Below are 12,480 nucleotides of genomic sequence, written 5' to 3'. Positions count from 1 at the left end.
GTTATCATCTGGCCTCCCTGTCTCTTTCCCCTCCTTCTAATTCTGTCTTGTGTCCCCTTCCCCTGTCTCTGGTCTGGGCCTCCCTCTCCCTATTTCCTCCTGCTGCTGGCCACTGTCGCCCTGTCGGCTCCTCTCTTCTGCTGGCCCAGCCTGCCCTCCCTCCTGCCCGCCCCCTCCTCACACAGCTGGGCTCTCTGGGGACAAGGCTGCTTGGCTGTAGTTCTACGGGCACAGGTGGCACTGGCAGATGCAAGTTCTTTCCATTCATGTGGGTAAACAGTCAACATTATATTAAAATATTCATCACCGAGGCCTCTGTCTGAATGTTAATCGGAGGTGGGAGCTGATTCATAGTCCTGGCACTGGCTCCTGGGCAGAGTCCGACAGTGACCGTGTAGCTCTGCGGTGGCAGGGTGGTCAGGAAAGGTCGGCCCTGAGAGGGAAGCATTGATTTTGTGTTTGCTTGGGGGTGACGTGAGGTGGAGCTTCCTGGTCAGAGAGTGCACGCAGACGCCTGGGGAGGACGTGTTTGTGCAGGACAGTGGCTGGGGCGGTGGCCAGAGCAGACCTGTAGAACATGCTGGCATCTGACGCTGGGCTCCCGGCTGCTGTTTGTCACTTCTGTGTTTTTATGTCTGGCTGTGTGCTGAATGCTAAAACGTCCGGTGGCTCCTCGAGCACACGGGGATCCATTCGCTCCCTGTTGTTAAGGGTGCATGCCATGGGTCTGTTCCATTTTGGCCATTAAAACCCAGGCATCCTAATGGAGTCGGGACAATGCCATAATGATACCAGACAAAAGAAAAATCTAGACTCTTTCCCAAGGATAGATGGTGGGAGGAAGGGAAGGCACCCTGTTCTCTGTGTCTAAAATTTTTCATGTCTATTTTGCTTCGGGAGGGTCCTCCCTATGGTGAGGTTAAATCCCCTTACTTCAGAGGAGCTGAAAACAGGTCAGACGTGGTGCTCTGCTGAGACCCCTTAATGGACTGAGGACCACTAGTATCATCAGCTTACACACTGACCTTGGCATGGGTGGCGCATGGCTACACGCGTCCATTCACTGCCTCCTCACCTGGCACTCACCGGTTCACTTACCCAATGCCCGTCTATGGAATGCCTGCCGGGGGCACACACTGGGTGTGAAGAGATGACTTGTCTTCCCTGCTCTCCAGAATTCACAGTTCAGAGCAGAAGAGAGACAGATACTTCATGGGTAGTGCCAATTGATGCAAAGAGCCCTGGGAGCCCAGAGCAGGGAGTGGCAGCCCCTCACAGAACAGGTGACATGGAAGAGGCTTTCAAGCTCCTCAAGGGCAATGATCCTGTTGCTGCAGGATGCCTGGCTCATAGCAAGGATGGGGCTACTGTTTATTGAAGGAAGGAAAGTGTTTTTAGGACACCAAGATGTAAAAAGATGATCTCTGCCATCCAGGAACTGATACTTATTGGGAGAACAAAGTATCACTGAAGGCACAAATGAGGATGCTCCCCAGCAGTCACCTCCTCACTGAGATGTTCTGAGTTTCCCTTCTGCCGTGCTCGCCTGCACCCACAGGGGATGCCTGAGATCTGGAAGACTCTGCCCAGTGTTCATTCTGCCTCTGCACCTGGACTCAATGGGACCAAGCACGAGAAAAGTCCATCCAACAGCTGCCCCTCACCACACGTCCCATGACCATTGCATGTCAGCCAGCTGGACCCATGAGTGCTCATCAGAGCATCAGAGCTGCCATTTGTGCCTCGGATGAGCCAGGACCTGCATGGGGCCTCTTACGTAGGCAGTCACACCAATCCTCACACTCCCAGACTATCTTTTTTGAACTCACTCAGGAAGAGAAGCAGAATTCAGGCTCTGAATATTACACTCTGTCACTTCCCCACATCCTGTCATTGAGCCACACACAGACCCCGGATTATCATTCAGGGAGAATCTTAAGACATCCTGATGGCTGATGTTAACATCCCCTCTTCAAGGCATTTTGGAATCAACGTTAGAAAAGTCGATGTCGTTTTTCCATATAGAGAAGTTGATGTTCTTGTGTGTTTTCCTGTTATTAAAATAGAAAGGCTCACCACTCTTATATTTTGAGTGCCTGATTCGCACGGATTCTCAAAAGCGGTAGCTGTGTCTCTGTGCTATTTTAGCACTCTGATATACATGCTACTGAGGCTGCGGGAGCCAAGTTCATCTAACTCATTTAAATACCTTTCACCAGGTATTCCCCAACTCCTCCTTGTTTCCCCACCCTGCCAATCTGTGTTGATGTGCTACATATGTCTCTCTAATAACCTGGGTGGGAGCTCGGCACGCACGCGGCTCCTTACTCTGTGAAATAAGTAAGAATTAAAGTACTGGCTGGCACACACGATTCTCGGTGACTTGGGGCTGCCATACGCAGGAGCTTCCCTGGCACTGTTTACAGAAGTCTCTCATTTTCTGTTCTTGCCGGGAGCTGGGAATTCGTAAAACATTCGGCTCAAGGTAGCACTTAGCATTGATTAACTGCTGATTCTGTGCCAGGCACCAGGCAGGGCACGTCCACATTCACAGTCTCTGATCCTCCGCCACCTGTGAGATAGTCTACAAGGCCATAAAACAAGAGACTGAGGCGAGGAGTTTAAATGAACTACCTCGAAGTCTCCTAGCTATTACAAGGGGACAGCAGCATTTTATTCCAATCTTTTAAAATATCTCATAGCATCTGTACAGAGCCCTGTGCTAGATTCACTCTCAACATTTTACAAACACTAACACTTTGAATTCTTATGAGCCCTATGAGGTAGGTACTACCAGACCTTAACACACAGGGAAACAGAGGCACAGAGGGGTTAAAGAACTTGTCCACCTTTATCCTGCTAATCAGTGACAGGGCCACAGCCCTCTGCTGCCTCCCACAGTTGCTGGACTCAAGGTCTCACTCACCCAGGCCGAGGTCTTTGGAAGAGAGATTCCAACCAAGTAAAATTTTGTCCACCATGAGGTGACAAAGCTCACTCTCTTCTGAATTTTATAATTGTGCAAATAATTGCACAGTTTCTTAGGTATTAATCTTTACCTCCTTGGTTTTCTTTTTTTTTTTAATATATATGTTTTTAGTTGTAGATGGACACAATACCTTTATTTTGTTTATTTTCATGTGGTGCCGGGAGCAAACCCAGAGCCTCATGCCTGCTTGGCAAGCGCTCTACCACTGAGCAACAACTTGGTTTCTTTTAAGAGTCCTTCGGGGGGGGGGGGGGGGAAAGTAGTACTTAAAATCTAATTTTCTGGAACACATACTTTTATATGGCTCCTCCTTTCCTCTCCCCTCCTCTTCCCCTGGGTTTCTGCGCGAGAGAGCAGGGATCATGTGCTCTTCAGTCTGCCTGTTTCCCTCTCTCACCATCAATTACAACAAATGCCATTAATTTGAAAGAGAAGGGACCAGAAAGAATGGATTTTGAATAAACTAGTTCAGATAATCTGATATTTTTACTGGAGCACGACAGTTAGGGCATCCAGTTAGCCGGAAACAACAACGGCTTCCAATTCTGCTGGATGGACCAGTGTCTGCATAACAAGGCTTCACCGTGAGTGGCGATCAGGTAGGCGGTTGTGTTTCATGAAGGTTGGGAGCCTGGCTCCCCATGCCTGCTGTTGTCTTACTGTGTAATGTCACCCTCATGGAATTGGCTTCCACTCCATGCAAGAAAACAGGCTTTGGAGGCTCCCTGGGGGCTCAGACGTGTTCTCTGCCACAGGTCCTCATCAGTGTCATTAGCAGGCCCCTGGGATTCTTCAGTGCTTGTATTAAGCAATAATCACCAGGGCTTTCACCAAACATGTCCTGCTTAGGTCTTGTAAAATGCCTTGTAACAGAAATAGCTAATTATCTGCCAAAAACTTGTGTACCATTTGCACAGCATGAAATTACAACTGTGTCACCATTTCTCCAGTTTCATGGCTCTAAGGCAACTTGTAGCTGATGGGACACGAGCCTGGGTGATGTGTGTCACTCCCAGGCCAAGGAAGGCACGCAAGCGTCTTCCCTCCTTTCTTCTCCAAGGGTCAGCTCTAGGTGGAGGATTCTAAGGATGAGGGATGGTGGAGATAAAGATGGAGGAAGGAACCTGGGATCCTGCACTCCCTCACTGGGGAGCACTGCCTGCTGGTAAGGGTCTCCCATCGTGGGTGCTTATGGCAGCACAGAGGCTTCTGTTGGGGGTTCTCTTTGTTTCTACAGCTCACGTTACCCTAACTTATGCTTTCTTTCCAATCCAACTTCTATTCCTTTCCTTCCTCCCGCAGGCAGGGAAGCTCCTTGCCTTAGTTTGAAGCAAAGCAGCCAAGAGATATGGTAGCAGAGGATGTCCCACAGAGGGAGTGCACAGCACTGGGGAGCCTGCAGAGAGTGCTGGAGGAGGGACTCAGAGCAGACTGTATAAAGCCACCCTTGGAGTGGAAACTATCTGGTGTGGCTGGCCGAGGCCCACGCAGCACATATAACTATTAGGATCATCATCTATCAATGACAGGTGCCATATTCACATAGTTGTAGGTGCCACTTGATGATAGCACTAACTCCAGTAGCTCAGCCTTCTGTCGCCCGTTTTCAGAGAACCACATTTCGTGTAAGAAGGTCATTTGATCATAATTAAAAAGAAAAACAGCAGAGGAAACCTTAACCAGAAGCCAGACCTACGAGTGTCCACATGCTACAAGGCGCGTGCCTCAGGCTGGGGCTCCTCCGGGCCATCGCTCTGTGGACACTCTTCCACCCAAGCTCACTTGCTGGCGTTTCTTTCTCTTTTTGCAGCACTGGGGGTGGACCCAGGGCCCTCTGCATGCTGGGCAAGCTCTTTGCCCATCAAGTCTCTTCCCCAACCTCTGTTTGGTTTTTGTCACAGGTCTTTCCTTTCCAAATAGATACAGAGGAGGCAGGAAAAAATATTTCTTTGCAGTACAAACTGGAAGTGGCACTGTCCTCCCCTCCAATTAAAAAGAACAAAGGGAAAGCATGTCTCACAAGTAATAATAATAATTACAATAACAATAACTGACATTTTTGAATATTTAATGTGGGCCCAGCATAGCTCCAAGGGCTGTGCTCGCCAAAGCTGGGCTCTCTGCACAGGGCTGCGGGCTCACCTGGCTCCTGCGGCTGCCGCCCACCGTCTGTTCCCTAGCTCCAGAGCTGAGCTGAAGACCTGGGATGTCTCGTATTGCTGCCTCCGTGCACTTCCTTCACCCCTCCTTTCCAGCACGCCGCCATCCCATCCCTCCCCAGGCCCCGTGGATGTGGCATGCTCACCCTGTCTCTGTCCTTGGGTTTTCCTTGGGACTAGGCTCTTCTATAAGGAAGTGGCTAATCAATCAAATTACTCCCTTCCAGCCAGAGGATGCTTCAGTGTCCTGGCTCCTGGGCCTTCCAGGGCCTCTTGGAGGAGGGTGATTTAGCTGTAGAGTTGGGGTGAAGGCAGAACCTGCAATTCCTTGTGGTCTCTTTGCTGTAAGGATGCCCTCCTCCTTCCCATCCCTCCTCCCTGCCTCCACTCAGCCGGTCCACTTCATAGCTACTGTGGCCATGTTTTTAGAGCAAGATTAACCTGTTTTGATGAAGTGGCACAAGTTACGATGCGACACTATAGAATATTTGTAAGTGAAATTGCCCCAGATAACGCAATGCCTGCGGCCACGGCCGTCACACATGTACTGGAGTCTCTCCCCGAGAGCTTCCAGTGTTTGTCTGACTTGCCACCATGCGCCACCCCATCCATGATGAGAATTCTTGTTCCACGAAGCCTCAGTCTTCCTGGGACTTGAGCCAATATGGAAATAGAAGCCAATTGGGAAGGATAGTCCGTGTGGAGCTCAAAGGCTGCCTTCTCACCTCTGGGGTCAGGGTCGACTCAATCCTTCTGATAGGATTTTGTAGAATTATTTAGATTCTCTGATGTCACACTAGTCACTTGAGTCTCTGAATGTGGAATACAGGGAGTTTCAGGCAGGCCATTGTCTTGCTAGAAGAGAGAGCTAAAAAGTGGAGCTCGGGCCTTGCAAGGCACATTCTTCTTGGTTTCTATTATCCCTGTATGGATGTGGAATTTCTAAGTGGATTTGGGGCCTGGGAGAGCCCAGTGGCTGTGACCTAGCTGTAGACCCAGTAACCCCAGGACCCAGGAACAGGCCCGGGTGAACAGGAGTTGTGCGTCGAGGACAGAGGATGCTGGGAGGAGCCCGTGTGGGCAGGAGGAACAGAAGCTCCGCTGCTGCAGAGCGCCCTTGGGGACGAGTGTGTGTTCTCTACCCAGCTCAGCCAGAGCTCTGTTTTAAAAGCAGAACCAGATGCTGCCTGTGAGCTCTGCTTAAATTCCGCTGAAAATAAATCAGGAAAAGAGGACTCTATGCAGGGAGGCAGCAAGGCAAGGAACGCAGCGTGCCCTCCAAACCCCGAAAGCCTGGTGCTCAGGTCCCAGGAGGGAGTCTCCCTATTCAGGGGGACTGGACAGAAGAGGAGAGGAGCAGAACTGTGCCCAGCCTTTGGCCTGGCTCTCCGCTTTCAGCTGTGACCTTGGAAAGGAAATCATTGTGCAGCTCTAATGGGCGAGGAAGAAAAGCAGGACCTGGCCAACACAGGGGGCTGCACAGCAATGCTCAGCAGACTTCAAGTCAGCCCCAACGTCCCTGCCCCAGCATACACACCCTGTGCAATGCCCTGCCCTGGACTGTGGTGGGGACACGTGGATGTACCAGGATAGAGCTCCCGTGTTGCCTTGTGTGGCAGAAGGGATTCTGCAGATGTAGTTAAGGTTGCTAATCAGTTGACTTTGAGTTATTCCAAAGGAAGGTTATCCTAGGGCCTGACCCACTCAGGCAAGCCTCTAAAAGAAGGTGAAGTGTCCAAGACTGTTGACTTAGAAGCAAACAGCCCAAGTGCACAAAATAATCTTAAAAGGAAATAAATGGTGCTTGTGAATGGATCGTGGGTATGGCCACATAGCTTGGCCCTGAAGGCGGATTCCAGGAGCTGAGATGGGTCCTTGGTCCTTCAGCCACAGGAAACTAAGTCCTGCCAACAACCAGAATGAGCTTGGAGAGAACCCTGAGCTGCTGGACCTTGGCCTAGCCAGAACGCGCACTGTGACCCCGAGACGCTCAGCAGATGCCCAGACCTCTGACCCACAGACACTATGAGTAATAATAAATGGGTATCATGCTCAGCCACTAGTTCTGTGAGAATCTGCTACACAACAGTAAAAAGCAACCACAACCAGCTGAGAACTGCGAGTTGGTGGATGTCCCTGGCCTCTTCCTTTCCTTCTTCTTAACTCCCTCCTTCCTTCTTTCTTTCTGTCATCCGTTCTGCCTAAATTCACTCACTTGTTGCTATTTCAACCCATTCGTCCATGTATTCATATTTTCAATTCATACATTCAACCCTGAAGTCACCTTGCTAAGGTGCAGGCCACGGTGGTGACAAGTCTCTTCAAGGAGGTCAGCTGGTGACAGACAACAGGTGACTCCAGTTCAGTGTGGCAGTACTGTGACACACAGTGACACAGGGAACCACAGAGGGGGAGCGGCACACCGTGGTCTTGAGCAGCCCGGAGAAGCTTCTCAGTGGAAGCAATGGCCCGTCCATTCCTGAAGTGCCGAGTGGGGGTCCCTCATCAGAAACACCTGGGGACATTTAATAATTCCCGAAGCCTCGTGGGCACCTCAGTTAATTCACTCAGAATGCTCAGGGTGGGAGTCTCATTAAAATGGTGTGGGTCTGACCTGAGCATCAGGATTTCAAAAAGCTTCCTCAGTCATCCTGATGGACAGTGAAGTCTGAGAACTGCTGGTAGAGTGGAGGCTGAGTATTAGGGTTTGGATTTGGAATGTCCCCCGAAGTCTCATGTGCTGAAGTCTTGGTTCCCAGTGCAGCAATGGTCAGAGGTGGGGCTTGTGGGAAGTGACTGCTGACCTCATCAGTGGGTTAGTCCACCAATGGATTAATTACTCGATGGTACTGTTGAGAGTTGGTGGGAAATGTAAGGGGTGGGGCTTAGTTGGAGGAAGCCGGCCACCGGGGGTGTGCCTGGCAAGGGTGTATCCATCCCACCTCTCTGTCCCTGCTCCCCAGCTTCCGTGAGCTTCTGCCAACGCCTTCCATCATGGTGCCCTGCCTCACCTCAGGTCCAAAGGAACAGAGCTAACTGACCGTGGACTGAGATCCCTGAGCTGTGAGCCAACACTGATCTTTCTTCCCTCAAGTTGTTTATGTCAAGTGTTCTGGTCACAGTGACAGCCTCACATGCCACTCCCTGGCTCAGAGTCTGTTTCCAGAAAAACCAGTTGAGAGCAATGAACAAAAGCATCACAAAAGAGGAGGCGAGAGGTGGCCAGAGGTAGCACCTGCAGAGGCCCCCGTCAGGGCAAGATGGCTGGATTTCAGGGGACGGGGAGCACATCCTTCAGGGTATAGAGCTGAGGGTGGGAGAGAGTTAAAGGCAGGGAGGAGCCGGTCACGTGCCCCTTGGTAAGATGACTGCACGGTGGGTTGGACCTGCTGGATGAATCAAGGACATCCTTCATGATTTCTGAGGAGTTCCACAGTCATTCCTGAATATTGAGTGCCAGACACAAAGTCTGGAAATGCAGCCAGCATATGCTCACCCCACCCCGGCTCCCCAGCTGCCACCTGTGAGAGTGGGGAACGCCAGGTGCCTCGCTGCAGCACCCGTGGACATAGGGTCCTTGTGAACAAGCTCCGTGGCATTGCTGAGGGTGACTGGCCCAGGGCTGCTGGGCCCACGGCTGAAGGATGGGAGGCTGAGGAGAGAAGGCCCAGGTGAAGGGGCATCTGGAAGGCTGCATCCCAACAGCAATGGGTCCCGAGGAGCCCAAAGCAAAGACCGGAAGACGAGACGTTGGTGTGGGAGTGTGGGGAAGCGGCCGGCCCATGTTCTCTCTGAGTGATGGACTGTAATAGCACTATTCACATGGAGAGAATCAACATATTTTAAGAGTATTATGTTATCATATATTATCTATAAATGAGGTGATATATATGAGAGTACTTGTAAATGGGAAAGAGCTGGACAGATGGAAGGTATTATGCCTCCTCCTATGCTATTTATGCAAATGAGCCGAGAGGGAGGCCTTTGCTCTGCTCCTGGAAACCCCCGTGCAAGAGAAGCTGCAGGATTAGGCATTTCATGAGGCACCTTGGGCCGGGCTGCAGGTCCCCTTCCATTCTGCAGGGCAGCTGTCTCCAGCAGAATGAGCCCTGAAGAGGAAGGAGCTGACATCTCACAATGCTCCATTCACAAAGCCGTGGAATCACAGTATTCAAGCTGAGCAATTTGCACAGAGTAAATTAAGGGGAATAAAACTCCTGTAACAGATCCCAGGAGGAGGGAGGAGACCAGCAGGAAGAAGGAGGGGAGAGGAAGAAATTTTTCAGTTGTGCCAGCCTACAGGGAATCAGAGGCAGGCAAAGCTGGGCCCCTGGGGAAATGCCTTTCTGGATGGTTATCAAGTTTACAAGCTCACGAAGGGCTTCCCGTCTCCAAGGGCCTTATTCTAAGGGTCAGGGACCACCTTCTTGTGGGTGTTGTGCCGGGCTGTACTGAGAGGGCCTCCACCCAGGAACCCTTTAAACATTTGTACTTGCTTTGCCCATGACAAGGGGCCCTAGAGGAAATTGATCTTTGCATTCCATGTCCCAGGGTAAGAACTGTCCCCTGGGATTGGGTGGTTCAATGTTGCACATTGCTGTGACTCTAGCTGTCATTTTGCATTTGACCAGTGTTCAGTGTGTGGCTGTCTGTTCCAGACCCTGGGCTAGGCACTTTGCCTGCATTTACTCTGTACTCCTCCTGGCACTACAAGGTGGGTACTGTTAGCATCTTTTTTATAGATGTTGACACCCAGGCTCCAGGAAGGTGGCGGACTCCTCTGCCCACGCAGGGGAACAGGCCAGCGGTGAAAACAGCTCGCCGGCATCAACACTGCGGTCAGTCACCACCCTCTCACGTCCCACGGGAGCTCTCACACTGTGACTCAGGTGCTCCTTTCCTCCCGACCCTGGTCAGGGCCACGGGTCTCCACCTCTACCCAGCATGGTGTGCACGTCTTGTCCTACAGGCTGGTCCCCTCTGGGTAAGAGTGAACCATGCTGTGCCCATGTCTGCTCCCATGAGAGATGCATTCCTCCCCCAGGTAAGGAAAGGTTTAGTCAGGAAAAAGTTCAAAACAGGAGGATGCGGGCCGACAGACACCCCCACCCCCATCCCCGAATGGTGCAGGGCTGTCAGAGCCACGGGGACCCAGCACCTTGTGTGTTCTTACCCTCTCCCTTCCACTGGGGGAGCCGTGGGCTGTTTCCAGGGTAGCTGGCCAGTCAGGATCTCTGTCTTATTTTATCAGCAGGATCTCAGACCCAGTGAAGACCATGCTTGATCAGGGACCAGCACGTCATCAGTGGGCAGTGTGCTGTGGGGAGATGCCTGTTTGGAAGCCTGGCTCTGTCCTTAACTGGAGAGTTTAGGCACATTACTCAACCTCTCTGGACCCACTTTTCCCCATCTGTACAATTATAATTCCTGCCAAATGTCATTTTTGTGAAGAGTATAAGAGAAACAATAGATGAACTGTTCTGTAAATGACGGGCACAGTAGTTACCTACCTAGTGGGATGGGATAGGGGTAGGGATTGAGGAATCAGCTGCACTGGTGCCATGCTACCCTGGAACAAGGGTCCCAGGCAGGAACACCGAGTCACACGACTCTCCTTCTGACTTCTGAACAAGCCACAGAACGCTTTCTAAAAGGTGCTGAGACTAGAGTGCCCCCTGTTGAGAGCCACAGCCAAAGGGGCCCCAGCAAACTTCCAGCTGCCAGCAAACTTCCAGCTGCCGGCTGATGATTGGCTCACAGCGGCCCCAGCAACATCTAGCTGATTGGCTCCTCTGCGGTGATGCTCATTGGACTGTTTCCCTGCCCTTTCAGACCACGGAGCTGCTCATTGGGGGACTTTTTTTGGCTCCGCCCACGTGACCCAGCCAATCGGCCTCAAGAGCAGGAGCATTGTGGGAGGTGGAGAGAGGCTTGTGTGGGAGAGAGAGGCTTGTGGAAAGCCGGTGGTGGCAGTTGAGGCTCTGAGGATTTTTCCTGAGAGGCTGTTTTGTTTGGCGTGTGTGGTTCTAAAAATAAAGTTAGTTTCTTTTGACAAGTGGCTCCTGATTGTGCCCAGCCAGACTGCGGCATTTGGTGGCTCGCACGGGGAGCGACTGAGGGTAAGTGAACTGCTCGCCTCTGAGGGCAGGGCAAGAGGATGGGTAGCCATTTTAAGATTCTTCTTTTGTTATTTTGTTTCACTTTTGTTTTAAGTTGCCTGTCCCTGGAGATGTGTAAGATGGAAGAAAAACCGCTCACATCTGAGGAACAGATAGGGAGAAAGGACGGATGGACATTTCAGGAGGCTATTATAATGATTTTGTGTTGTTCCAATTTTGTTTCACTCAGTTTCAGTTTTGTTAGGCGTTATCTTGTTGAGTTGTATTATAGTAGAAATACGGGATCAGAAATTAGTAAAAAACAAACTGAAAGAGTGTTAAGTAAATTGTTAGAGGAAGGAGGCATCTCAGTAAAATCAAGAACAATCAGGGCATACGTTGATACAATACAAAAATGTAGCCCATGGCTTTTTAAGGAGGAGTTGTTAAATATATCACAATGGAACCATCATGGTGAAGATTTAAAAAGAATAGAAAAGAAAAGCCCAGGGACTCTGCCAGTTGGCACATTGCCATTGTGGACGTTCATATCTTGTTTGCTTAGTCCAAAGCCTTCAGTTCAGACAATGGTAGAGGAAGAAGAAGACATAATGATTCAAGTAAAAGAGAAGGTCTCTCAAGTTAGTCAGACAGAGGAAAAGATTCAAGTAAAAGAGAAGGCCTCTCAAGCTAGTCAGACAGAGAAAGAAAGTGTAAAACAGAAAAAGCCATCAGGGGGAAAGTTACAACAGGAGACTGCTACTAACACCTTTCTATCACCAGAGGACGTAAGTGTCCAACTAACAAGGCCACCTCCATATGCTGGGAGGTCCCCAACCCCCGCAGTTGATAGTTGGGATCCTGAGACAAGATCTCAAATATTAACATGCCCTGTATTTGAGGCAGGAGGGCAGCGATTTTACCAAGTTTTAAATTTCAAAACAGTGAAGCAGCTAAAAGAGGCTGTAACAACCTATGGTCCTCAAGCACCCTTCACTGTAAGCATGGTCGAATCCATTAACAACTTGAACATGACGCCAGCAGATTGGGCTAATATGTGTAAAGCTGTGCTAAATGGAGGACAATACCTGTTATGGAAGGTTGCCAATGAGGAATTTTGCAAGGAGACGGCTAGGCGAAATGCAGCAGCTGGTTATCCTCAGAGAAATCTAGATATGTTGTTAGGAAAGGGACCTTATGAGGATCAGCAGCAACAAATTGCATATGATCCTGG

At 50.4% G+C, this 12,480-nt stretch overlaps 1 protein-coding gene across 2 annotated transcripts in view; it reads right to left on the bottom strand.

Annotated features, from left to right (window-relative positions):
• Positions 1-12,480, bottom strand: part of Tnr (tenascin R) — a 430,671-nt gene that overhangs the window by 149,903 nt on the left and 268,288 nt on the right. The window lies entirely within an intron of this gene.

This window comes from Marmota marmota, unplaced genomic scaffold (genome assembly GCF_001458135.2).
Source record: "Marmota marmota marmota unplaced genomic scaffold, marMar, whole genome shotgun sequence".
NCBI classification, from domain to species: Eukaryota; Metazoa; Chordata; class Mammalia; order Rodentia; family Sciuridae; genus Marmota; species Marmota marmota.
Note: the sequence above shows the minus strand (reverse complement) of the source record. Positions and strands in the feature narration are given on the sequence as shown.